This window comes from Macaca fascicularis, chromosome 14 (genome assembly GCF_037993035.2).
Source record: "Macaca fascicularis isolate 582-1 chromosome 14, T2T-MFA8v1.1".
In the NCBI taxonomy this organism is placed as follows: Eukaryota; Metazoa; Chordata; class Mammalia; order Primates; family Cercopithecidae; genus Macaca; species Macaca fascicularis.
In genome coordinates, this window is record NC_088388.1 from 2,614,015 (window position 1) to 2,640,681 (window position 26,667).

Genomic DNA, 26,667 nt, shown 5'->3' on the forward strand with positions numbered 1-26,667 from the left:
CAAAGCTCAGTGAGGGAGGACAGTGGTCAGAGAGGTAAGCAGGGCAGATCTTGTAAAAACCTGATGGAATTTGAATTTTATTTCCTAGAAATAGAAGTCATTAGAGGGTATCTGGCAGGAGACTCATGGACGCACATTCATTCGTTCATTCTTGGCTTTTGGGACTCTGCACAGAGTTGATCACAGCCCTCAGCCTATGAAACACCATCACCCTGTAAGGGTCTGCATAAAGGCACCTCTCTCTTCCTCTCCATGCTTTCCCACTTCATCTCTATCCTCTATCCTTGCTCCCCTCCTTGCACAAACAGCTGCTCCAGGGTAATTTATTTATATCATTGTGTGTGTGTGTGCACTCACGAGCACTCCCTAGTACTGCATGTCTGGGTGGTGTGTAATTTTAATTTAAATACACAGTCATGTACTGAGGCCCTCATTCTGTTTGGCATTTGTGTCACTCAGCACTGTGTTTCCACACGTCTCTATCTCGTGAAGTGTACATCTAGTCCCCTGCTCCTAACCACAGTGACCAGCTCCAACTGCCCACCCCCATCGTCCACGCTGCCCTGAGCATGCACACACACAGCCTCTCGTTGTTCTGGGTGAGAACTGCTCCAGCATGTTTACTCAGGAGGGAAACTGCTGGGCCACAGGTATAAAATATTTTATTTGAGGAAGAAGTACTGGCTGGCTCTCCAGAATGTCTGTGCCTGTCTCCGTCCCCACCTGCAGCACACAGGGAGGCTTGTTCCCTGCCTTCTGCCAACACTTGGCCTTATCCTACTTTCTAATGCTTCTCCTACGAAGAATAGCTGTTGCTTTCATTTACATTTCTCTGATAACTGATTAGCTTGGGCAAATTTTAATCTATTTGTTAACCCTCCTGCAAACTGCCAATCTTCCTACCTTTATCTTAATGATGTGTGGTGCTTTCTGGTATATTTTAGCTGTTGTTCCCTTCTCAGCTTTAATTGTTTCAAATACCTTGTAACTAGTCATGGCAAAGTTACATTCATGAGTGTAAAAGTGAAAAAGGCAAATCATTTCCTTAGTATTATTATGAAAACAGTCCTGACCATTCCCATGATGGACTTATTTAACAGAAATCCTTAATCCATAATCATTAATGTATTCAAATGCATACGTTTTAGTCTTGAGGTTTGTGCTTTCTGGATCCTGTTTAAGAACCCCATGGCCACCCTGGCCCTGGAGATTATTCATTTTTTTCTCCTGTTAAACAAATGGCAACTACCTTTTGCTTTCAAATCTTTAGTCCATTTGGAGCCTACTTTTCCTAGGGGCTCAGTTAGGAATCCATATTCCTATTCCTCCATTTTAGGGCTGGCCTTCCAACATCATCTTCTGAACAGTCCCCATTGATATGTGGTGCCACCTTTATCACATGTCCCCTTCCTCTAGACTTGGAGTTACCTCTGAGCTCTCTTCTGGGCCTCTGTCACTACACTGCTCTGATTGCTGAAGCTTGGCGTGTGCCCTGGTATCTGCCAGCAGAAGTCCTCTGCTCTCCTTTTTAAAAGTTCAGTTGGCATTTACAAATATTTTTCTTCCATATACATTTTAGAATATGTTTGTTAAATTACTCAAGCCCTCCAACTGGAAGTTGGAGTGGAGTCCTATTGAACTTACAGATTTGGAAAATCCTGACATCATTCTAATGCTAAGTTGCCCCATTCAAGAAAAAAAATGTCTCTGCATATGGAAAGATCTCCCTCTATATCCCTCCAATAGAGTTTTAAAATTTTTTCCATAAAAGTCATCATCTTTGTTAATTCCTAGACTGGTATAAATTTTGTTGCTATTCTGATTGCTGTCTTAATCTCTATTATGCTTTTTTTTAGTCAGTTGCTATTGGCATAAAGAAATGTGGTTTGTTTTTGTTTTTTGTTTTGAGTACACTGATCTTATATCTAAAACCTCTCTGAAATTTGAAATCTCTCTTTAGTTGTAAGTTTTTTAATTTTTTTTTTCCATGTAGCCCAGTAATTTTCAAAGTGTAGTCTGGGGATTCCAGAGAGCCCCCCAGACCCTTTCAGGAAAGGTCAAAAACATTTTCATAATAATACTTAGACATTATTTGCCTTTTCTTTCATTCTCACAAAGATAAAGGGTTTTCCAGAGGCAGCACACCATGACCCCACTGGAATATGTGCTTGTATAGTTCTGCTTTAAACATTTCTTAGTTTAAATTTCTAAGATGGTAACCATCAATAGATAGAATCTCTATCAAGAAAAGCCCTTTAGGGGTTTCAATAATTTTTAAGAACACAACGGGTCGTAACACCAAAATGTTTGAGAACCCTTATGGAGACCAACAATCCTATGAGCTACACTAAGTTTTATGACTTCCTATCTGATCCTCACATCTCCATTTCTTTTTCTTGTATTAGGGTATGGCCAAGATGACATCCTTGGCCTACTCCTTATCTTAAAGAGAATGACACACTTTTAATTTCTCTATCAAGTTTACTGAAAAGTTAAGTTTTGGTTTATAACTTGTATCAAGTTGAAGAAGTTCCTCTCTAGTCCGGGCTTGCTAAGTGGTGTCCTCCACTATCCCCAAATCACACACAGGCGTTAAACTTTATCACATCATTTTTTCAGCCTCTATTGAGAGAACCATATGGTTTTTCTCCTGTAGCCTCTTAATGTGAATTATATGGATAAAGTTTCTGATATTGGATCATCTTTGCATTCCTAAGAGAAATCCCACTTGTTTAAGAATTGTTTAATATATATTACTGGATTTGGTTAGCTAACGTTGTACACGGAACTTCTGCATCTACATTCATAAGGGAAATTCTTTATAGTTTTCTTGTGCTCTCTATCTGAATTTGGACATGCTCTGATTCGCAATTTAAAAAGATCCCTCTAGCTGGAGCATAAATCTTGAAACAGACCCACTTTTCTCCTCAGCATGTTAGGGAACACATTAAAATACAACCATAATCAAGCAACTCAATCCTTAAATTTTTCTCCTAGTGAGTATCTGGAAAACAGGTGCAGAAATGGATCATTTGAGACACCATAGAAATCTGGTTAATCCTGCCTGCCTGCTTTCCTTCAAGTACTGACTGAGCAAGGCTGTGTATCAGGCTCTTGGCTGGGTACAGGGCAGGCAGCAGAAAACAAAACAGAGTTCCTCCCTGGGAGCTTTTGGTCTAGCAAGAGGGGCACCACAATAAAGAAAGAACTGGTAAATGCACATCAAATGTGGATATTATCAGGAAAGTTTTTATACGTTGTGATAATCTAAGACAGAACTTTCATACCCAGAACAGTTCTGTGGGAAGGCACTCTTACCCCCAATTTTATAGAAAAGGCTATTTGACCTGCTCAGGGACCACAATGGGGCACTGGGATCTGAACACAGTGATGGCCCTTCAAGCCTACTACCCAGACTGAGACCTCCATCCAATCGACTCTCATGCCCAATATGACCAAGACTTCTACCACTGCCTCTCACCTGGCAGGTGATCACCACCCCCAACTCAGACTGCAATCTTTACTTCGCCCCCTAATTCCTGACTCAGAATCCCCACCTAGACGCAGAACTTCGACTTCAAGTCCTGACTCCAATACCCAACTCAGACCTCTAGCCCCAATCTCTTAACTCAGACCCCCCCATTCAGAACCTCTACCCAAAGGCAGACTCCAGACCCTGACTCCAGTCGCCAACTCGGACCTCCCTTGGATCTACACTCAGAGACATGATGCAGACTCCAGAACGGGATTCAGGTCCCCAACTCAGACTCCTGATCCTCTGTTCCTAATGAGGCCCAACCTAAAACCACTATGCGGACTCCAGACCTGGACTGACTCGGACCCCAACTACTCAGATCCCAAGTCAGGCAAACTCCCAGTCAGGATGTGGATCCTAGACCCGAATTCTGATCCCAACTAGGATACCTAACTCAGAACCACAACGGGGATTCCCAACTCCGATCCTAATTCGGGCCCTGACTCAGAACCACTAAGTGGATTTCCGACTCCAGTCCCAATTCGGGCCTTGACTCAAAACCACAACATGGATTCCCAACTTCCGTCCCAGTAGCGCAGACTCAGAACCACCATGCGGATTCCAGACTCCAATCCCAATTCAGCCAACTCTGAACCACCACGCGAACTATAGACCCGGAATCCGATCCCTGGGATGCGGCCGGGAACTCGGACGCCGACCCTGGCCATGCTGTCCATAAGGTGCGGAGGGGAGCGCACTGCCCAGGCCAGGCTGCACTGCTGACGCCTGTGATCTGGGACGGCCGCGGGGCACACAGCTCACCTCAGCAACGCCAGTGATCACCCGTCCCGCGCCGTCCGCCCAATTCCGTGGTGACCGTGTTCGGACCCTCCCAGGGAGATGGGGAGGGCCACGCTGAGGAGCCCCCGGAAGAGCACCGCGCTGAGGAGCCGTCGCGGAGAACCGTGCTGAGGAGTCCCCGAGAGAGAACCGCGCTGAGGAGCCCCCGGGGAGAACCGCGCTGAGGAGACCCCGAGAGAGAACCGCGCTGAGGAGCCCCCGGGGAGAACCGCGCTGAGGAGCCGCCGGGGAGAACCCCGCTGAGGAGATCCCTAGAGAGAACCGCGGGGAGGAGCCGCCGCGGAGAATGGCGCCGAGGAGCCCCCGAGAGAGAACCGCGCTGAGGAGCCGCCAGGGAGAACCCCGCTGAGGAGATCCCTACCGCGGGGAGGAGCCGCCGCGGAAAATGGCGCCGAGGAGCCCCCGAGAGAGAACCGCGCTCAGGAGCCCCCGAGAGGGAACCGCGCTGAGGCGCCGCCAGGGAGAGCCCCACTGAGGAGCGCCCGAGGGAAAACCGCGCCGAGGAGCCGCCAGGGAGAACCGCGCTGAGGAGACCCCTAGAAAGAACCGCGGTGAGGAGCTGCCGCGGAGAATGGCGCCGAAGAGCCCCTGAGAGAGAACCGCGCCGAGGAGCCCCCGAGAGAGAACTGCGCTGAGGAGCCCCCCGAGAGGGAACCGCGCTGAGGAGCCGCCAGGTAGAACCCCGCTGAGGAGCGCCGGAGAGAGAACCGCGCCGAGGAGCCGCCAGGGAGAACCCCGGATGAGGAGCGCCCAGGAGAGAGTCGCGCTGAGGAGCCCCCGAGAGAGAACTGCGCTGAGGAGCCACCAGGGAGAACCCCGCTGAGGAGACCCCTAGAGAGAACCGCAGTGAGGAGCCGCAGCGGAGAATCGCGCCGAAGAGCCCCCGAGAGAGAACCGCGCCGAGGAGCCCCCAAGAGGGAACCGTGCTGAGGAGCCGCCAGGGAGAACCCCGATGAGAAACGCCGGAGAGAGAACCGCGGTGAGGAGCCCCCGAGAGAGAACTGCGCTGAGGAGCTGCCGGGGAGAATCCCGCTGAGCAGCCCCCGAGAGAGAACCACGGTGAGGAGCCGACAGGGAGAACCGAGGTGAGGAGCCCCCGGGAGAGAGTCGCGCTGAGGAGCTCCCAAGAGAGAACTGCGCTGAGGAGCCGCCGGGGAGAACCACGGTGAGGAGCCCCCGGGAGAGAGTCGTGCTGAGGAGCCGCCAGGGAGAATCGCTCTGAGGAGCCGTCAGGAGACAGTCGCGCTGAGGAACCCCAGGGAGAACCGCGTGGAGGAGTCCTCGAGAGAGAACCGCGCCGAAAAGCCCCGGGTGCCCAGGGAAGAACCGTGGCGAAAAGCCCCGGGTGCCCAGGGGAGAACCGCGCCGAAAAGCCCCGGCTGCCCAAGGGAGAACCGCACCGAAAAGCCCCGGGTGCCCCGGGTAGAAACGCGCCGAAAAGCCCCCGGTGCCCAGGGGAGAACCGCGCCGAGGAACCCCGGGGGAGAACCACGCTGAGGAGCCCCTGGAAGAGCACCTCACTGAGGAGCCCCGGGGAGAACCGCGCTGAAGAGCCCTGGGGAGAACCACGATGACGGACGCACCAGGGAGGACCGCGCTGAGGGGCGCACCAGGAGAATTGCGCTGAGGAGCCCCGGGGAGAGCCACGCTGAGGGACGCCCTGGCAGGATCTTGCCGAGGAGCTCCTTGGAAGTCCGTACTGAGGCGACGCGGCGACTGTTCTGCCTGGAGACTGCAGCGGCGCTCCGACTACCCCCTCCACAGCTGACGTGGCGACCGCCCCCCACCTGCTGATTGGGCAGCAGCAGGGGAAGGCTTGCGGCGGGCTGCTGCACGGATTGGCTGGGCGCGGAAAGTGATGTGCCGTGTCCTGTCATTGGCCGAAAGGGTATGGTTTTGATGCCACCCGGGCTCAGATTGGCCCAGCAGGTCGGGTGCCACGTGAGGCACTGGCTGGGTGTGAGGTGGCGCGAGCCACCGCCCTCCCTGCCCCCACCCGCCGTCCTGCGCACCGCTGGGGGCTGGGGCAGGGGCCAGCACCAGCCTCAGCGTTGGCATTGCCGGGGTGAGCCGGAGACACAGGCTAGTTCTCTGCCTGATGTGTTCACCACCCTGGGGTGACCGCGTGAGGACAGCGGCCGCACTCCGACACTGCTGTGGGCCCTCGGTGTGGAGGCCCGTGGGCGTCTAGGCCACGCCCGAGGCCAGCCCCTCCGCCGGCGCCGCTGCAGCGACCCTCGAATCGGGGCAAGGTCACCACTGCCGTGGCACCGGGTGCGGGAGGCGTTTTCCCCCCGGCAGCCGGTCCGTGCAGGGGATCAGGATGTTCTGAAGCTCCCACTACTGTGCCTGGAACACCCGTGTCTGCTGCTCACCCCTGAGGACCTGGGACCTTGGGGGGTGAGTGGCAGAGGTGGCCAGAACATGCTGGGCCACCCACCTAGCAAAGGGCAGCGCCTAGCGCCCCGTGCCTGCCAGCGCCCCGCCGGGCCCGCCCTGCCCACCTCCCATCCCCCACCCGGGCCTGACACTTGACCGTGTCTGCCATCCCCTCCCCTTGTCCGTTCCCTCTGCGCCTCTGGCGCGCGCCTTCTGAATGCCAAGCATTGCCATAAACCCTGGGGACAAAAGCCTGGGTCACAAAAGCCCCTTCTGGAGGTTCACACCCTGAGGCTTCCCTGGCAAGGCTGGGGGCAGTTTGGCCCTTCCATGTGGACTGCAAAAACACTGTTGGAATGCAGGACTCTGGGTATGTTCTCGAAAGTTGTTACAACCCCAACCCAGGGTTGACCTCAAACACAGGAGGAAGGGGGAGGCTGGAGCCAGCCAAGCGAGCCAGCCGTCCCCCCACCCAGGCACGCAAGGAGGCCATTCATCTTCACCGCCTCTGCCGAAAATATATGTCTACGGGAGAGCCAGGAATCTCTCTCCAAGGGTGACTGGGTTGGGGGTTTTGTTGTTCTTCAGCCCAGAAGAAGAGAAAGAGAAAATGGTGTCATTTTTTCAGGCAGCAAGAGATTCCTTTCTGGCCTTCAGCAAGGACGCCCAGATGAGTCCACTCCCTGCCTCCTGCTCAGCCCACAGGCAGGCTGGGCACAGGTGACATGTTCCCTGGGCGCCTGTCACTTCGCACTGGCCCAGGGAGTTCGTGTGTTTGATCAGAGGGCGCACCCCAGCCTCACCACCTAGCTGGGAGGTTTTTGTGGTCTGCCTGTCCCAGAGGCAGCTATGCAACCAGCGCCATCACTCAGAACCAGTGCTCAGGTGCGCCCCAGACTCAGAGTTTCATGCTATACTGTCACTGTCTTGAAATTCTTGATAGTTATCTTTGAACTTGTGTTTTAGAAGTGACGTCTGAGGGGGAAATGGAGCTTGGAACTTCAGCTCCCAAGTGGCTTTCCCACCTTCCTGCCTCCTCAGGACAGATTCTCAGCTGCCTGTCTGCCTGCTTCCTCTGTACCCAGCCTCCCTCTTGACATCCAGAAGATCACGACTCCCACTCGGTGACCACTATTATTCTCTGCCCCTGACCAAAAAGGGCAGGGAGTGGCTGGAGTCCTGACCCTGGCCTGGACTCTGCAATGCAGAGATACCTACAAGTCTCATTTCCCCGCCTGTAGGATGGAGGTGATGCTGACCGCCTCTTGGAGCTGTTGAGATGGGAAAGGAGAGAGATTACGTGGGAAGACAGGGCCAGGAATGTTGAGTTGAGCGTGGCCTCAGGCCCCTGTCCTGCTCCTTCTTGCTGCTTGGGGTACAGCTCCATTCCAGCCTCACTGTGGCCCCCAGGCCTCCTCTGGCCTTCCTCAGCCTTCCTCAGGAGGGCAGAATCCTCCCCTGGTCACCCTCCCTGCATGTCCATTTCTACCTCCCCAGGAGGTCAGGGGAGCAGAAGCCCAGGTCTTCAGAGTCATTTCACAGATTTCACCAGAATAAAAGTCCTACTCATGTGGGGTTTACATTCTGGTAGGAAAGACAGATTTTCAAAATGTGGCCATTTTTCTTTGGGCCTTTGTTAGCTGCATCAGATGGAGGTACCCTGGTAGACTCCTTCAGTCCTCACTCTTGGACACAGAGCTGTCTTCCAACCTTTGTTTTTGTTTTATCCAAGGATGTTAAGCATAGGCTGAAAAGCTCCCTAAATCAATTTCACTTAAAACGATGTCCACCCTCCTACTAAAGAGTGACAAAGGGTGTTGGTTAGGATTTTTATCTTGAAAACTGATTTGTAAAATCATGAAAATTGAGCTTATTTGGTCTTACACTTAACAAAACTGTGGGTTCTAACTGTGGGCCTGGATGGGGATACATCTTACAAGTAGTTGATTTGTTCATACAGATTTTCATGTTCTGGGCTTGCCTCCACCCTCTACCTAACCCGGGAACGTCAGACCCCAAGTTCCTGGGCGCTTGGATTTTTCCCTGACAAACTTCCCCCACTGTGATATTCCATGGGCACTTCACCTTGTGTGCTTGCGTGAAGTCTCCCTGAGTTTACTCTTAGCAGTGGGGTTGCCAGGCCAAGGAGCCTGTCACTATTGTTTGTGACCAGCTCACCAGACATGGTCAGGAAGGACAGTTCTGAGTCCTGTGTCCTCCACCCCTCACCCCCTCGCCACACACGGGGTGCCGTCAATCAGCCAGCGCCGCCTGCCAGCCCAGCGCACCTGTTGTGTGCCCCCACTCCCGCCTCCTCTATTCCTTTGGGGGAAGAATGGAGAGGAAAACAGGCCGAGACTGAGAAGGGTTTGTTGTCTCGTCGGGCGACAAGAGACACGTGGGAATTGGCTAGAGAAGCATGCGAGGCTGGGCGGACTCCAGGCCAGCCCCAGAGGCAGATGGGGGCTGCCAGGCAGGCTGGGAGGTGAGCCCGGGGCTGGCCTTGGGCACCATAGCAGAATTCTGGGAGGGGGCTGCAGTCACAGCCAGCTCCCTTTCTGAATTGTTCTGTGGGTTGTGGAAGGCTTTGAGATTTGGCGCCTGTACCTTGTCACCTTCTTGGGACTCAAGGCTGCAGGGGTGGGTGTGAGAAAGCCTGGGTACCTGGTGGCCACTCCCTGAGCTCCCCAAGGGACAGAGGGCAGGTCCCATTCTCCTCCTGCGTCTGGTTTGCCTCATCTGTACATGGCAGGGGCTGAGTTAGCGTTCCTTGCACTCCCTCCAGCTTTACTCTTTGGGGTTCAAAAGGTTCCCTTGCAAGCCTGTGCACCGAGAGCACGCACGCACACACGCACTCACAGCTGAAGAGAATTAGGCTCAAAACGTCCACTCGGCTTTTCTCTTGATTCCAAGGTATTTAGAGTGGGGGTGGGGGATTAGGAGAGGAAGTTGCTGAGCTAATTCTTTTGCATTTGCCAGCACAGAAGTGCAGATGGGGCCCAGAGCCCCGGCGGTGTCCCAGGGGAAACACCAGTCCTCTTCTGCAGTGCAAGGCAGGAGAAAGAACTGCTGTGGGAGCCCCTCACCCAAGCAGCAGGATGTGGCAGGCCCTGGCCGAGCGATTTTGTGGGCCTCAATTCTCTCCCTACCCTGCCCCCACCCTCAGAGTCTAAGGGTGGAACCATCTTCAGACCCAGCCAGGTTCCCAAGTTGCTGCTTCCCTTGGAAGCTGAGAGGCCCAGGGCCACGTGGCTGCCTCCTCAGTCCCTCTGAAGAAAGGCCCCACCCCACGCTGCTCTCAGGAGTGGACAGGAACGTGGGGGAGTGGGGGTGATTAGGACTCAGGGTTATCCCTGAGTGGCTGATGCATTGCCAATAAGCCTGCTCTTAAGGTCAGCCCTTGCAGTTGGCACTCTGTGGCCCCTCCTTGGTCCCCTTCAGTGAGGCTTTTTGCATGCATTGGTGCATATACCCACCACTGCAGCTGTCCTGGGTAAGGGCTCTATGATCCTGCAACCCCCACCATCCAGCGGCTTCTTCCTTCACTGGTCATAGGTTTCTGCTGACCCTGCAGCCCATGTCCTTGTTCCAGAATCTGCCTCATCCTGTGTCCTGTGTGTGCCTGCACCTGCATTCCATCGGGGCTTCCCCTCCAACTTGATGGCTTCAGGTACATGGACCAGTTGACAACTCTGTTCCCACTGAGCCCATGAGACGGGTGTTTCTGTGAGGCGTGTTTACTTGACTTCCTGCCCCAGGTCTCTGCTGTACCCACAGGTGGCATGCACTCATGTCCCCACCCAAATCACATACCCACCAGGATGGGCAGGCTCTGTAGGCTGTCGTCAGAGGTGAGGCACAGTGTGGAGTCTCTAGGAGGTTTTGGGCAGGGCAGTGCCAAGGATCAGATCTCCCTTCTAGAAAGGTCACTCTGGCTGCTGAATGGAGAGAGAACTGAAGAGAGGCAGCAGGGTGAGAGGGAAGACTACAGGGGACTTGCCAGCACCCAGTGAGAGAGATGAGAGGCTTGGAGAAAGCGAGCATCTGTGGAGGTGTGAGAAGTGCCAGGCTGGGCTCCCTCAGGTGGCAACTTTGTCTAGACTTCTGGCTGAGAACAGGGAGGAGCTTAAGGTAGCCCTCAGCATCCAACAGGGGTAGCAGCCTAGGGCATGTATGACCACTAGCGAGCCCAAGGGAAGGATGGGTTTGGAGGGTTTCTTCAGACCTGGCTTGGATGGACAAGCCAGATCTTCAGAAACCTATATAGTGGGGTCAGCACCCATCCCTCCGCCCAGCTGCAGCCAACTCTAGCTCTGGCGCACTGTCACCCTGTGGCATGGCCTGTTTGTGGTGTCCATCGCTGTCTTAGCTACCCAGGGCCCAGGAAGAGGCATATGGCTCAGGCTGACAGAGTGTGACAGATGCAGATCCTGCTCCCTCAGGGAAGCCCCTGTTCCAGAACAATCTCAGCCCCCCTGTAAGAGCAACCTCAGCATGCGCTACTCGGGGAATGCGCTCAGACAACAGTGCTGTGTTAGGGTTGCTCCCAGCCTGTCCTCACGGGCAGATTTGCGTTCCTGCATTTGGGGTCGGTGATCACGTGAGGCCAGATGGGTGGGGGGTCTGGAGTTCAGGCGGTCTCCATGAGTGGCAGCACGGGGTGTGGGCCAGTTCCCATTGGGAGGGCAGCTGTGCTGTGTGTGTATATGTTTGGGCATTGCTCAGCCAAGCCTTGATTAGCCGAACCCAACTCTCACAGAGCCCCCACTTCGACGCGGGTTAACTCAGCAGCTGTCTCCTGAGCACCTGCTTGGGGCCTGGTTGGGTGCCAGGCACGGGGGGTGGGAAAATGAAGTGAACTGGGCCTGCCAGACCCATTGCCTGCAGGGCCTCTTCTACCACCACCTTCCAGAGGCAGCTTCCTCCCACAAAGCATCCCAAGCTCAGGGTGTGTGCCCCCCTTCCCGTGCAGGCCTGCCACTTCCACAGCTGCCCCCCAGCCAAGAACAATCACCTCAGCCTGCCAGGGAAAAGTGGGCCCAGGCCTTTGAGGACATTGCCACAACCAGGGCCAACCTGGGAAGTTGTTTCTGATTATCTCTTGAGTCCTGGGAGAGGTGTTAACAAAAAGCCCCATCCTCGTTGCTCTGGTGGTTATAGTTTATTTTAAGCCCCATCCTCGTCACTCTGGTGGTTATAGTTTGTTGTACGCATCAAAGGGCCCTGGATAGGTATTTGTAGTGAGAACAGATATTTGCAGAGAGCCCAAAGAGCCAACTCCATTCCCAGCTCTGTACTTGTAGAGGGTAAGGCTGCTGAAATGAAGCCCACCAGGCCTCTGGTGAGCAGTGGGTGCACAGTCATTGGCAGTAAAGGTCCTCAGAGAACCTGATGAGAATATTATAATCAAGCTAGTCAGGCTCAGAAGATGGATATAATTTGGAGGAAAAAGACAAGAATGGGAAAGAAAAGGGAAAACTACCTGGGGTACCATGTGGCTGTGGTGGTTTTCGTATGTGTCTGCAAGGCCTTTGACAATCTGTTCTTCAGGAAATGGCACTTAATTCCCCTCTAATTAAGTTTGGGCTGGACTGTGATTTGCTTCTGTCAAATAAAATATGGAAGAAGTGACAGAGCATGACTTCCAAGACTAGGCCTTGCAGCCTCCTTGCCCTCTCACTGGAATCACTGATTCTGGAGGAAGCCAGCCACCACAGTGTGAGGATGCTAGCAGCCCTCTGGAGAGGTCTCGTGGTGAGGAATTGAGGCCTCCTATCAATGTCCTCCTGTATGAGCTTTGGAGTGGATACTCCAGCCCCAGTCAAGCCTCTGATGAGACAGCAGCCCTGGTCCACACCTTGACTGCAGCCTCACAGGAGACCCGGAGCCAGAACCACCCAGTCAAGCCACCCCCAGATCCCTGGCCCACAGAAACCATGTGGAATGATAAATGTGGGCTGCTTTAGGGATGAAGCTGTAGGGTGACTTGTTACACAGCAAAGGCCAGCTGACACTGCTACCCACTCTCACCAGGCTTAGTCTGACCCTTGTCAGGGGCAGCAAAGTGGGCTCAGCCTACCTGTTAGCTTTTACTGATGGGTGGTGGCTCCCAGGAGAAAGAGTACTGTGCCCAGGTAGTATGCCTGCCACGGGCATACAGACCATGTCTTTGCTCTTGCAGAGTTTGAACTCTGCCCTCTAGACCAGTGGCTCTTAACCTAGGCTGCTCGTGAGAACCACTCCCCGGTGCAGGTCCTACTCCCAGAGAGGAGAGCGGTTTTGACTCAGGCCATCGCTAAGGCAGCAGAGAGCTGTGGCATTTTGGGTGGAGTGGGTGGAGAGGGTGCGTGACGGGTGCTCATGGGTGGGAGAAACTGACAGCTGGAATGTGATTTAGGAAATGGAACGGGTGACCCTTTCTCCCCAAGAGAACACCAAATCCATTTCGTTGGGACATGGATAAGGCTAACGGCAACACCCACAGGGACCAGGAGGGGGTTCTCAAAAGCCAGTTCTGTCCCAAATTTGTTTTGTATGCCCAGGAATGTCAAAGGGCCCTCTTGGGGTCAGCCACGGAGAAGGGGGAGCAGGCGTGATGGGGTGGTAGTGGGATTCCGCAGGTGGAAGGGAAGTAGCACCAAAGCTCGCTCCTGTTTTTCTCTTATCCCTGGGTCTTGGGGACAGGCCTGTGCCAGAAGCAGGGATTGCTTCTGCTGTAACATCTACTGGAATAAAAAGCAGGCATTGCAGTGTTGAGAAATTCCTTTAGCCCTCAGGAGGCAAGTTACAGAACAAGACAGAACTGCCCTAGTCAGGCCCTGCCTGGGCACAGAGCTACCACCACTCTCCCAAGACCCCTCCCTTTTGGGGACTGTGTCCCCACCCCCCGCCAGGCAGCCTCTGCCTCCACCCTTACTCCTAGCTGGTGTTCTGGGTTATCAGTTCATAGGTTCATCTCCGAGACCTGCCAGGCTCTCAGAGCAGCCTGGACCCAGGAGAGCGATAAATGGATGTGCACTGGCTCGTTCCAAGCAGGGAGGCTTTGTTTATCTCACAAATAGTCCTGTAGCACTTACTGTCTCAGGCATGGTTCTGAGGGCTTCATCCACACTACCACCCACTGTAGAGATGGGAAAACTGAGGCATAGCAAGGTCAAGGGATTGGCCAGGCCTTAGGATGTAGAAGGTACTAGAGCTGGGCTGCACCTGGGTATCCTGGAGCCAGGGTCTATCCCTCCCTCTCTGCCACACAGCCTTGGTGTGAGGGACACAGCCCGTTTGCAGAGGCAGCTCCTTTCATGGAGCATGGCGGGCAGGGCAGGTGTGCCTTGGCCCACATTTGGCTTCCTGAGCACTGAACCTGCATGTGCCACCCCCCAGAGTTCCTGTGTGTGGCCAGGTGAATGGGCACAGGTTGAGGAGGTGATGTGGGCAGCTAACCTCCCAAAGCACCAGGCCCCTCAGGGCTGTTCCCCTGTTTCCCAAGATTTCCCCAACAGATGGCCAAGATCGGGGGCCCCCAGGAGACCACGCTCATGAATTGTTCCACTTGAACACAACATTATTTTTTATGGAATTGGGCTGGGAGGCCTCTGTGACTCTTTCCTCTGTAGGGAGAGAGTTCCTGAACCCACCGTGCACCCTGCTGCAGCAGCTGCTTTGGAGACTTGACTTTGACACTCTTCTCAACAGGATCCCTTTCCTCACTGGTGTCTGCGGCCCGGGCCGCTGGCATGGCTGAGCGGAACTTGGCAAAGCAGTGAATTGGGAGCTCACTTAGGCACGTGGTCCTGAGGCTCCTTGCTGGCATTTCTGTTTTGCTCCCTGCTCCTTTCTTTTGTTTGTAACTTCTCTTCAGGGCACCCACAGCCCCCGAGGAGGGTGGGGCTGAGGAGGCTGGAGATGGAGCCCAGGCTTATCACCCTGGTGGCCAGGCAGGCAGCAAAGAGACCAATCCCAAGAGGGTCGGTGTGGAGACCCCTGGAGTGCACAGGGTGGGCAGTGACCAGAAGACTCGCCCCAGGGCCTCTAATTTTGACCCTTGATCTGGGTCTAAGCGCCTCTGAGCGGGAGGTGAGGGTTTCAAGCAGCCTCAGCTCCTAGGAGGCAGAAGATACAGTTCATATGGGGGCGGTTCCATTTCCATCTCCCTATTCCCTCCCCAGGCCAATGGCCAGAGCCAAAGCCCTCCTTGGGACATGTCAATAGCAGCAAACATTTTAAAGATGTGACATGTTCGAAGCCTGGCAACAGGGGCAGCTCCAGCTGCGCGAGAACATGGCTGGATTTACGTCTGCGGCAAAGCACCCGGTCACCTTTCTCTGCTTGGAGTGCAATCTTTTTTTGGAAGCCCTGCTGGAAAATCTGAATCTTGTGAGCCATCAGCTGTTTATAATCAGAGAAGCATATGTTTAAAAGAGCTGAGGGGCCTTATAAACTCCGTGTGCAAATTACCTTTGGGGCTGCCTGCTCCACCGCCCCTCCCTGAGGCTGCCATCACTGGCGAGCGGCTGAGTGTGCTGCACAGAATTTGCTGTAACCCCGTTGTGGCACGGGGTCTGTTTAGCTTTAGTCACGTCAGCTTGGCCCTGGAGCGTGGGAGCCTCCATCTCTCCTGCACAGCTTCCAGGCTCCCCCCCACCCCCCAGCCCCAGCTGCAGAGGACTTCTGGCTCCCTGTTGCTGGGCTTTTACCATGAGAAATATCAAACCTGGGAACCGTGGAGCAAGAAATGGGCAGAGACTCAGACAGCAGGACCTGTGGGGGCTTCCCGGAATTGGGAGCCGCTCTCGGTGTCTGCTGTGGTGCTGTGGTCCTGCAGCGCTGTTTTTTTATTTTGTATTTTTTGGTGTTCATTTTTGTTTTTGTAACAGCTTTATTAAGATAAAATTCACATACCATACAATTCACCCATTTAAAGTGTACGATTCAACGGTTTTTAGTACGTTCAGAGTTGCGCAACCATCACACTATCTAGTTCCAGAACATTTTCAGTGCCCCTAAAAGCAACCCTGCATTCTTTAGCCGTCACTCCCCACTTCCCTCCTCTCATTCCCCAGCCCCAGTCAGCCACGGCTCTGCTTTCTATCTCCACGGGTTTGCCTGTTCTGAACATTTCACATAGCTGAAATCACACACTAAGCGAACTTTTGTGGCTGACTTCTTTCACTTAGCCTAAGGTTTTCAAGGTTCATTCATGCTGTAGCATATATCAGTGCTTCATTCCATTTTAGGGCCAAATAGTATGCCATTTTATGGATACTATCACATTTTATTTATCCGTTCATTCATTGAACACTTGGGCCATTTTTACTTTTTAGCTATTATGAATAATACTGCCAGGAACATTTGAGTACAAGCTTTTCTTGTGGACATAGATTTTCTTTTCTTTTTTTTTTTTTTTTTTTTTTTGAGTATTCACAAAGGAGTAGAAATGCTGGATCATATGGTGTCTCCATATTTAACCTTTTGAGGATCTGCCAGACTGTTTTCCAATGTGGCAGCACCATTTTGCATTCTCACCAGTAGTGTATGTGGGTTCCTCTCCACATTCTCACCAACACTTGTTACTGTCTGCCGTTTTCATTTTAGCCATCTTAGTGGGTGTGAAGTGATATCTCCTAATGGTTTTGATTTGCATTTCCCTGATGACTAATGAAGCTGAGCATCTTTTCATGTGCTTATTAGCCATTTGTATCTCTTCTTTGGAGAAGTATGTATTCCAATTCTTTACCTAAATTTTAATTGGGTTGTGTTTGTATTATTTAGTAGAGTTCTTTATATTCTAGATATGTTTTTTATATTCTAGATATAAGTTTTTATCTGATAAGTCCCTTATCAGATATATTTTCTTCCTTTTTGTGGGTTGTCTTTTCATTTTCTTGATCATGTCCTTTGACTCACAAAGGTTTTTAATTTTGATGAAGTTAAATTTATCTGTTTCTTTCGATGCTTTATGTTTTTGGTGTCATAACTAAATAACAACATATAATCCAAGGTCAAAAAGATTTACTCCTATATTTTATTCCAAGAATTGTATAGTTTTGGCTTTTACATTTAGGTCTTTCATCCACTTTAAGTTAGTTTAATGTATGGTATGAGGTAGGGGTCTAACTTTATTCTTTGTCATGTAGATAGCCAGTTATCCCAACACCATTTGTTGAAAAGACTCTTCTTTCCCCAGTGAAGGATCTTGACACCCTTGTCAAAAATCAATTGACAGTAAATATAAAGGTTTATTTCTGAATTCTCAATTTTATTCTATTGATTTGTTTGTCTATCCTTATGCTAGTACTACATTATCTTGATTATTATAGCTTTGTAATGAGTTTTAAAATCAGAAAGTGAGTTTTCCAACTTTGTTTTTCTTTTTCAAGATTGTTTTGGCTGTTCTGAGTCCCTTGAATTTCCATATGAATTTTATGATCAGCTTGTCAATTTCTGCAAAGAAACCATCTGGGATACCAATAGGGATTGCATTGAATCTGTAGGTCAACCTGGGGAGTATTGCTATCTTAACAATGTGTTAAATCTTCCAATCCAAGAGCATGTATTTCATTGTATTTGGATTTTTAAAAATTTGGTTCAAGAATATCTCACTGTTTTCAGAGTATAATTTTTGCACTGCTTTTGTAAATCCTACAGGGTTTTGTGTGACAGTGACTGGCAGTCATCCTTCCTCCCCATGTACTGGGTTCTGCCCGTCCTCCAGCCCATCTCCCTTGGAGTCTCCCCCCAACTCCAGGGCTCATGGCCCCTTTCAGGCCCCTGGCTTCTGGTAATGCTTCTTTGTGGTCTCCTGTCTTGTTGCACGAATTGTTACCCAAGTCTTTGCACATCCTCCATCCTGCCTGGAGTGCTCTTTCTCCTCCCTTTTCTGTGAGCCCTCACAAAACACCTCCTGTGGGCTTACTGAGCCACCATCATGTCCAAGTGCTCTGTGGCAGCTTGTGGAATCTTCTCATCCTTGGGCACTGCCTGCCCAGAATGGGGCTCTCAGAGGCCAGGATGACTCCACTATCCCACCAACCGCTGTACTCCACGGCCATGCACAAGGCACAGGGTCCCAGAGAGGGTCTGTGGATACAATGGAGCCATTTCCCAGTCAGACCCTACAATCAATAAACTGTGCTTAAATTAAGTGAGGTAACTTGAGGCTTCATCACCGGGGAGATAGAACTTTGGCAGCTTACAAAGGAATTTTATTTTTCAAATTTCCTTTCAACTCGGGGGTCTCAAATCCACTCAGCAGACTTAGGAGGGAGGGTCCTGGCACTGCTTCTGAGGAGGGTGTCTTTGAGGGGAGGCAGAGTTGGCTCACGGCAAAGGCTCGCCCTGAGGCATGGCAGGTGGCAGGTGGCTGGAGCTGCTCACCTGCTCGCCTGTGTCCATCCCCTTGGGCAGCACACAGTCAAGTCCTTTTGGACCAAATTGAATCACTGCCAAGTAGTATGCCTGGCCTTGCTGAATCTCTACCCATCTGTAAAAAGGAGAAATCATTTCTGTGTCCCTACCTCCCAGAGAGCCAGGGAGGGGCCAGGATCCAAGGAGGCAACGGCTTTCTAGCCCTTTGGAAACCTGAGTGGGGCTTTGTGCTTGCATCTCATTTAATCCATGAACCCTTGCTGACTATTCATCCACACACCCTGCATTTATTGTGTGCCCTCTGGGTGCCTGGCCCTCTACTAGATGTGGGAGTTATGGTGTGGTATGGACTGACACAGGTGACCCCTCCCTGGGGGAAGCAGACTCTGGTTGGGCAGCCTGGCATCAGGAGATCATCACAGCCCTCGCTGGGGCTGGGGCACAAATGGGGCAGGAGCAGGAGTCCAGCCTGGGGGATGTTAGACTCACCAGCCATCCCCTGGAAAGCTGTGGGGAGACTCAGAGCAGGGCCCCAGTAATCACAGTGAGGTGTTTAGGTATAGAGTGGAGATCCCTCCCACCTATTCCCCAGGCCACCAGACCCGATACCGCCCCAGCTGAATGCCTGCTGGCGGCCCAAATGTTAGACACTCTTCTCTCTTAGGTGGGTTGAGGAGACTTATGGGCTTCCATTCCCCTTGGAACATGAAGAAGGGGCTGACTAAGGCCCCCATCCCTGCTCAGGCCTGCAGGAGAGCCCTGTGGACACTCCAGCCTCAGCCTTCCTTGCTATCCACAACCACACCAGTGGCTGGGAAGCCAGAATTCCCTGGCTCCTCCGCTTTTTCTGCACAGGACTCCCACACAGCCTCTGGGTAGGAGCACATATAACATCTCCTAGAGAGTTTGGGGCTGGACACGGGGAGGAGGCAGCATGGAAAATAGAAGACTGCAGCCCCCGCCTCCCTCCGAGGCAATTGTCAGAGCAAGATCAGCTCCCTGGAAGACACCTGGGTTGTAAACAGGGTGGGGCAGGGGTCCTGGTAAGTATGAGGAACCAGAGGCCTGAGCCACCCACCCCTTGGCATGGGGCACCCAGAAGGTAGCAGGCTAACGACTCCCCATGAAATTAACAACTTTGTGAAGCATTTGGTATTTGGGGGATTTTACATTAGGGTTAATGAGCCTCTGAAATGAGATCCCGGAGAGGGGCCAGGACCATGCTGGGGATGTGGCTTCTGTGGACTGAGCAGCCTGGAGCCCCTATTTGCTTGGCGTCCTGGGCCAGCCAGACCTGTGTCCCACTCCTCCTCCGCGCCCTGGAAACGTTCCCTGAATCACATTGTTCACCCCGCTTCTCAGGCCTTCTGGACTCTTCCTCTGCTGCTCGCCATAAAAACTCTCCAGTCATCTTTTCCGCTGTGGTTTTTATTGTTTTATTTTATTATTCCAGCTATATTACATTGGGAAGAGCTACAGAAATGATTTCTTCTCCCCCAGATTCCAGAACAAGTCATGGCCATTGTAGATTTTGATTAATTGCCATCCCCCTTATTTCTTACTTTCTCCAGCTTAATTTTTCCCACTGTGGGAAGGGAGTCTGGAGGACAGGCACCCTTGTTGACCGTGGATAGGTTTTCATTCCCCCTCAACCCACCCAACAAGAGAAAAAAGTGAGCTCACATCGTGGGCCAGCCCCTATTCTGGAGGCCACAGCCACAGGCTCTGCGGGCCTCCGGCCGAGCTGGGTTGCAGGAGAAGCCAAGTGCCGGTTGAAGGCCTGGGGAGGAATCTGGGTTCTCTTGGCTGCTGGTAAGATTATCCATTAAATCCATATTCCTCACTGTAGAGTTCATGGATTCAGAGGATATACCGTATTCTGGCCGTCTTACATTACTGCAATATTGCTTCCAGATGGGCAAACGCGCGCCCGGAGCCTGGCCTTGCAGACACGATGGCCCAGCACGCCGCTCACTGCCGTGCCTTTGTTCTCTGCTTCCTGCTCGGTTCCTGCTAACTCGGGGAGCTCCAGGTGGCTGCCACTCAGGGGTGTGTGGGGGTGCCTTGGGGCACCCAGACCTGCAGCCCCCCCCACACACAGGCAGTCTCCACAGAGATAGAGTGCCAAGGGTGTGGGCCAAGACTCTTTCCGAGCCTCTTCTGTTGCCGGGGCCTGTTCCCTGAAAGGCATGGTCCTGGGCAGGCGCAGTGCCCAGGCTGGAGAGGTCCTGCTTCTCCATCTCATCCACAGGATAAGTCAAGTGGGAGCATTCCAGCGTTCCACATCCCATGGGGGGGTTAGGCCTCACCTCCCTGGCAACTCACTCTCCTCACATGGCCTGAACCGCAAGGTCAGCCCCCTCCCAGGCCCGTGAGAGGCAGCAGGCACTATGGGCAAGCGGCCTGCTGGGCCATGGACTCTGGTACTCCTCCTGGGGTAGGGCTCCTGGGGTAGGGCTAAGTGTGGTTGCAGCGGAGTCAAGGCAGCTGGACAGCCCTTCTGCCATCAGTGAGAACTGTCTTCTCTCTGCTTCCCCTGTGCACTTCTGAATCCCCAGGGCTGGGCACAGGGCTATGACGCCATAGGTGCTCTAGATGGATGGAGGAGCTCACAGCTGCAGGGAGTGTTGGGTGGACATATGGGGCGTGGAGGGCCAGGCCAGGCTTCACAGAGGTGGAATCTCAAAGGAGGAAGTGGCATGCCAGGTGGCAGACATAGCACCTGCAAAGGCCTGGGAGGTGAAGGCACCAGGTGTAGCCAGCATCCCAGAAAGGGACACGAGGCCCTTGGGTGGGGCTGGGGTGGTAGGGGTAGGAGAGCATCTTGAGGGTGGCTGCAGCAGCAACATCATCTTTCAAATGGTGGCATCCCTTCCCCAAGCAAGGGAATAATGCGGACAGAGGTGCCTTTAGAAAGAATGGTGGTCCTGGGGACCTGACTTCTGGGTCTCTCAGGAAACATGCTCTCCAGCTTGTCAGTGTTACCTGGACACTCTAATGGAGGCACACAGTGGTGGGGGGGTGGGGTGCTGCAGGAGGGGCCTAACCAGGGCCTGGCATCACACAAGCAGAGCCCCAGGGCACAGTCGGGCAGATTGCTGGTGGTTGGTGCAGGTGAGGAGTAGCAGGGTGGGGTCCGGCGGTAATGCCACTGATGATAGTTGGCAAGGATGACTGCAAGTGTCTCGACCCAAACATGAGACACCCCTCACCCATCCTCCCATGAGCCTCAGCATGGCACCCCATGCCACCAGCTCCATTTACAGCCAAGGAGCCTCAGTAGAGACACAGCTGGAAAGTGGCCAGCTGGGGTTTGGTGCTGAGCCTCTCTCTGACTCTCTGCTCTCTGGAGAGCTCAAGGGAACCTGTAATGACCTGCGGGCTGTGTCATGGAGGGCCCTCACCCCAGAGGAGCCAGGGAGGTGCACAGAGGAGGCAGGAGCGGGGCAGGAGGGGCTTTGCAGATTACCCAGATCCTTTGTTGGCCAGTGTGGGAATGGGGGGGAGGCCAGGGAGGACACCCTGTAGCCTGGCTCAGGCAGAGGCATGTGTGAGGGCCCAAGGGGAGGAGAGTAACCAGGTAGACTTGGTTTCCAGCCGAAGTGTGCCTGGGGATGCCTGCGCCCGAGCATTCCTCTTCTACCAGCCCTGCTGGAGTCCCCTGGGACCTATCCTTCCAAGCCCCTGCCAGACTTGGAGCCTGTGACTCCTCAGGTGGTCAAACACAGAAGGACCTCTTGCGGGAAGAAGAACCAGCTCAGGGGGCATGGGGAGCCCTCTGGGGCACCTTCCTATCATACCCTGTCCCTCTGGCCACATTCCAGCTGGCCCTGCCTGTGAGGGTTGATCAGCTGGAGCAGCCCCGCATCCCACATCCCCAGAGCCTTGCACTGGTCTAAATGCCTCCCAGCCTCCTGGAGTTGAGGGTGGCCACAACAGCCAGAGCTTGGGTGATTGAGTGGGTAGAGGGGGTGGCCAGAGTGGGAACCATGGTGATGCAAACCATAAAACTGTCCCCCACGTCACCTCCAAACCCTTTGGGCTGGCCTCTTGGTGAGGAATGGCCCTGGGAGAGGCTGCCCTGCCTTTGACCTCTCATGCACTGACAGTGATGGGCAAGCGCTGTCCGCAGAGCACTGACCCCACCGCCGGGGTCAGAGCCCCTATTCCTAGCCTCCCTTGAGCATTTTGGTTGCTGGACCCTCATTAATTGCTGTTTATATCACTTAACAATTTTTCACTTTTGGAGGGGTCATAAATAACCCCAAAGCAACATGGACCGTCTCGGGCCAGGCTCAAGTGGTCCTCTCACTAGGGAAAGAAGTCAGAAAAAAGCTCCAAGCTGAAGCGCCCACATCTACCCGCTGCCTCAGATGTGCCATGGCTCTCAAGGAACCCTCTAGGGGCACAGCTTTGGGGAGTGGAGCTGCATGGTCAGCTGGCCAAGCCACAGTGGGAAAAGGTGGCCCGTTGGCCAGAACACAGTCCCCAAGCTTCCTCGGCTAGGCTCTCGAGGAATGGCTGGGTGTCCTTTCTCAGCAGAAGCCTTGTCCCTAGCCTCCAGGGCCAGGCTCCAGCTTCCCAGGCATGTGGTTCCCACCCAGGCTCTCGTGGGTTGACTTGCCAAGTGGTGTTAGGACACGCAGCTTCAGTTCTGCAGGGCCTGGTGGAATTCCATTCCCTGCCTCCCAGAACATCTTATCTTGAGGGCCTCTCAGCCACAGTAGGCCCCAAGCCCCAGAGACTCCAGATTCCCCATTACGGAAGGGAGCCGTGAAAGGCACGGGCAGCGCAGTGCTTCTCCTTCAGGAGGTGGAACTGGGTGGCCCACATTGAACAGGCCAGGAGCACTGGTGTTCTGGATCCAAAGCAACCGTCTCTTCCCACATTTGGAGGGAGCTGAGAGCAGGCAGGAGCCAGGATCCAGTGCATCCTGAATACTGGGTGACTGGCAGACATCACCCTGGCCCAAGCCCAGGCCTGCAGTAGGAGCTCAGTGAATATCCCCTCCGTGAGTACAGGAATCTCAGTGGTGCGTGTGGAGCTGTTTAGTGGGTCGTGTATTCACCAGGACAGCCATGGTCCTGCTGAGTGACAAACAGCCCCTCAGATGTTTTGCCCTCTGGTGCTGCTTGTCCACCATGAAGTGGCCGGGGTTCTGCTCAGGGACCCAGGTGCTCTTGCAGACAGCCCAAGTCTTCCTTCCTACTCCTGGCAGGGCAGGCAATTACACTGATGGCTACAGTGCAATACAGACTGGGCCTGGCACAGTGTCTCTCAGGCTCCACGGCTTGGTTGAGTCACCTTGGCCATTTCAAAGGCTGTTGGGGAGCGGGAAGCGCAAGCTGGAAGTCAGTTTGAGGGTTACCCCAGAGTGAGAGCCTTGACAGCCAGGCCCCCCAGGCTGCTGTGACTGCAGCCCACACCTTTGCTCGCAGTATGCCAGTGTTCTCCAGAATGTCTGTACTGAGAAGGTAGACAGCAAAGCCACAAGGAGACTTCTGGGTAGCCAAGGTGAAATTCTTCCCTCTCTGCTTCCCAGTGTTCCACCATTTTCCCTGGCTTTCTTCCAGAACCTTTTAATGATAGTACCCCTGCCCCACCAGGGCCTGGCTTAGGATGGGTGAGGAGCTCCGGGAGGTCACGGCCCCTCCCGGGAACATTCCTGTCCCAATCCCCTCACCCCCATATTCAGGAAAGTTCCTCAGGCCCGTATGAACTGGCTTCTTAATTTTGTTTTAAACACAAGCTTTCAGAAGAGCAGAAACGGAAAGACAGATGGCAGGAGGTGCCGCAGGGCAGCACTGGAGAGCCCGAGATGGAAATCAGGTAGATAGGAAAGCAGCTCACAGCGGCTGGAGAGCAGGGAGCACATGCCTGTCTGAGATCTTAGGCCAGAGGAACCCCCTCTTCCCCCGATGACCCACTCGTCCCAGGGCCTCCAGGTTTGAGCCCCCCAGGGTATTAGCCCAGCGTTTTAGGGGCTGCCGTGGTCATGGAGTAAGGACTACACCTGGCATGGTTTCCTTGGTTTCTGAAGGCTGGGAAAGCTGCATCTGTCGCAGAAGTGAACCTTGTTTTGTTTTGTTGATGGGTGTAGTCTCAGGGCCTGTTCAATGTCTGTGGAGTTGCCTCTTCTAGAAGAGCCGGGTTGACAGCCCGCGTGCCCCGTCCTGGCTTAAACACTTTGAGGCCCTCCCTGCTCTTGGGGGAGCTGAGAGTCCCACTGCAGCCCAGAGGCCCTCCCCTGACAGCTGCCTTCCTCTGCCCCTTCTTTCCCCACATCCCCCTCACACACCTTGTGGTTCCTCTGGGCTTCAGGGGCCTAAGCCCCCGGTAGACCCCCACACTTAGGGTGCCTCTCCAAACTCGATCCCTAGCCCCAGACTGGCTTCCCTGCACTTGGCTGACCCCCTCCTCACCTGCCTGTTTCCACCTCAGGGCCCCTCTGGAAGCTGGAACTCGATCCCCGCAGCACCAGCCCCTCCCCGCAGCCTCATGGGGCACAGCTCCCAGGATGTGGATGAGCAGAGGGGAGGACAGGGATGATGGACCTCGGGAATTATCTTCCAGTGGATGCAAGGCTGCCTCGTACATGTCATGGAGGATAGTTCGGGTGTCTGAGCTAGCTGAGGTTCCTTGGAGCACATGCATGGCCTGGACTACCCAGAAGTCCTCTGTGTGCTTCGTGTAGATGGATGACTCCCCAGCTGACTCTGTACTAGATGACCTGGGCTAGGGCCACTTACATCTGTCAGGGGAAGGGCAGTTGCAGTTAGGACCACACTAAAAGGTTAATATTCACCCTGGTGTTGACCAAGCCCTGGACCCTGCTGTGCCAGGCACTCCCATCAGCATCCAGGTGCCCATTTTACTACAGGGATCTGAGAGCTGGCTAGGCAGGCATCCCTGGTCATTACTGGGCCTGTAGGAGCCTTCATGTCTGCACCCTCCCCGCCATGTACCTTAAGGTCAGGAAGTCCATTCAAATGCAGATTCCTGGGCTATTCCAAGAGTTACTGAATCCCCACCCTGGGGTGAAGCCTTGGCGTCTGCCAGGGACCATAGATGATAGATATTTCCATCTACCCTTGTGACCCACCTCCTGCCCCTCGAGTGTGTGCTGGGGCAAGAGGCCCTGTGGCCAGTGGAGCTCCAGCCACAGAGGACCATCTCTAGCCACATGCTCTGGGGTGCAGAGCTGACCTCCCAAGTCTCAGGCTTCTCATCTCTCAAGTTGGGGGTGACAATGGCTATGTACATAAGATTAGGAGCACACATAGGAGGTGATGCTGTTTAAAGCCATTATCAGAGGCTGGTGCCTCTAGTCCCAGCACTTGGGGAAGCCAGGTGTTAGAGACCAGCCTGGGCAGTATAATGAGACTCTGTCTCTACCCAATAAATAAATAAATAAATAAAGAGCCATACAAGGTGGTACATGCCTGTGGTCCCAGCTGTTTAGGGACTGAGATGGGAGGATCACCTGAGCCTGGGAGGTCAAGGCTGCAGTGAGCCATGATCACTGTGATTGACGTGTTGACCAGGCACTCACAAAAAAGCCATTATCACACCCTGCACACAAATCCCAGGGTTCAGAGAACACAGATCAAAATAAGAAGTCAGAGAATCCTCTCGAGCTGAAAACCCTCATTTTGTTATCACCTAAATGCTGCCTGCTGGCTGGCGAGCCTGGCTGGTGGAAGGCCCAGCAGTAGCAAATGAAACCAGGGTAGGATAGTGTAGGAAGTCGTGCCCTCAGATCATTTGGGGAAATTGGCACCTGTGCTTCTCATCATACAGTGCTGGGTTGGGGAATGGGCCTGGGTGCAGAGCTTCAGAGCCAAACACTGTGCTGGTTTCAGAGAAACAAACAGTCCTGATGTAGCTGTGGCCCCTGGAGGCATCCTAATGTTCCATCATCTTCAGTGATAGAAAGACGGAAATGGACACAGATCAAACTCGCATCACAGACGTATAGCTAGGTCGGCGAACCACTCAAAAGACCCCAAGGTCTGACCCCTTGCACGCCTGGGCGGAGGTGGAGCCCCTTCACCATGTGTGCAAATGTGGCAAACTGCAAAATGTCCCAAAACAAGTCCCTTACTATGCATGTCCCTCCATGCCAGCTCGCTGGAGGGGCTCTTGCTGAAAGAGGTGGGGTTCGGTTCCCAAACCCACTGGAGGGTTGCAAGGAGACACTTCTAGTATGTTAGACAGCACAGTCTTCCCAATGGACTGTGGGCATGACGTGTAAAGAATCGAGAAGCCAAGTGCCCTTGTCATTTATTATCTTTTAAAAGTATTGGTGGGCTCGTGGGGGCTTGAGTGTGCTGGCAGCTCTCCTCATCTGGCCTGTTTGCACCTATTATACTGCCCAGGCTGGTCTCTAATGCCTGGCCTCCCAAAGTGCTGGGACTATAGGCACCAGCCTGTGAGTATTTGCGTGTACTCCCTGGCTCAGCCATCTTCTGGGGTCCGGCTACAGTCAGGCCTCCTTTGTGCTGAACATGTGCTGGCCCTGCCTGGGGACAGCTGAAGGCCAGGAGGAAGCTGCTGGCCTCGAGAAGGCCTCTCAAAGCAGAGGCATT

The 26,667-nt window shown here is 53.6% G+C and overlaps 1 protein-coding gene across 9 annotated transcripts in view; it reads left to right on the forward strand.

Moving 5' to 3' along the window:
* Positions 1-26,667, forward strand: part of KCNQ1 (potassium voltage-gated channel subfamily Q member 1) — a 400,925-nt gene that overhangs the window by 245,006 nt on the left and 129,252 nt on the right. The gene's annotated exons all lie outside the window — the stretch shown is intronic.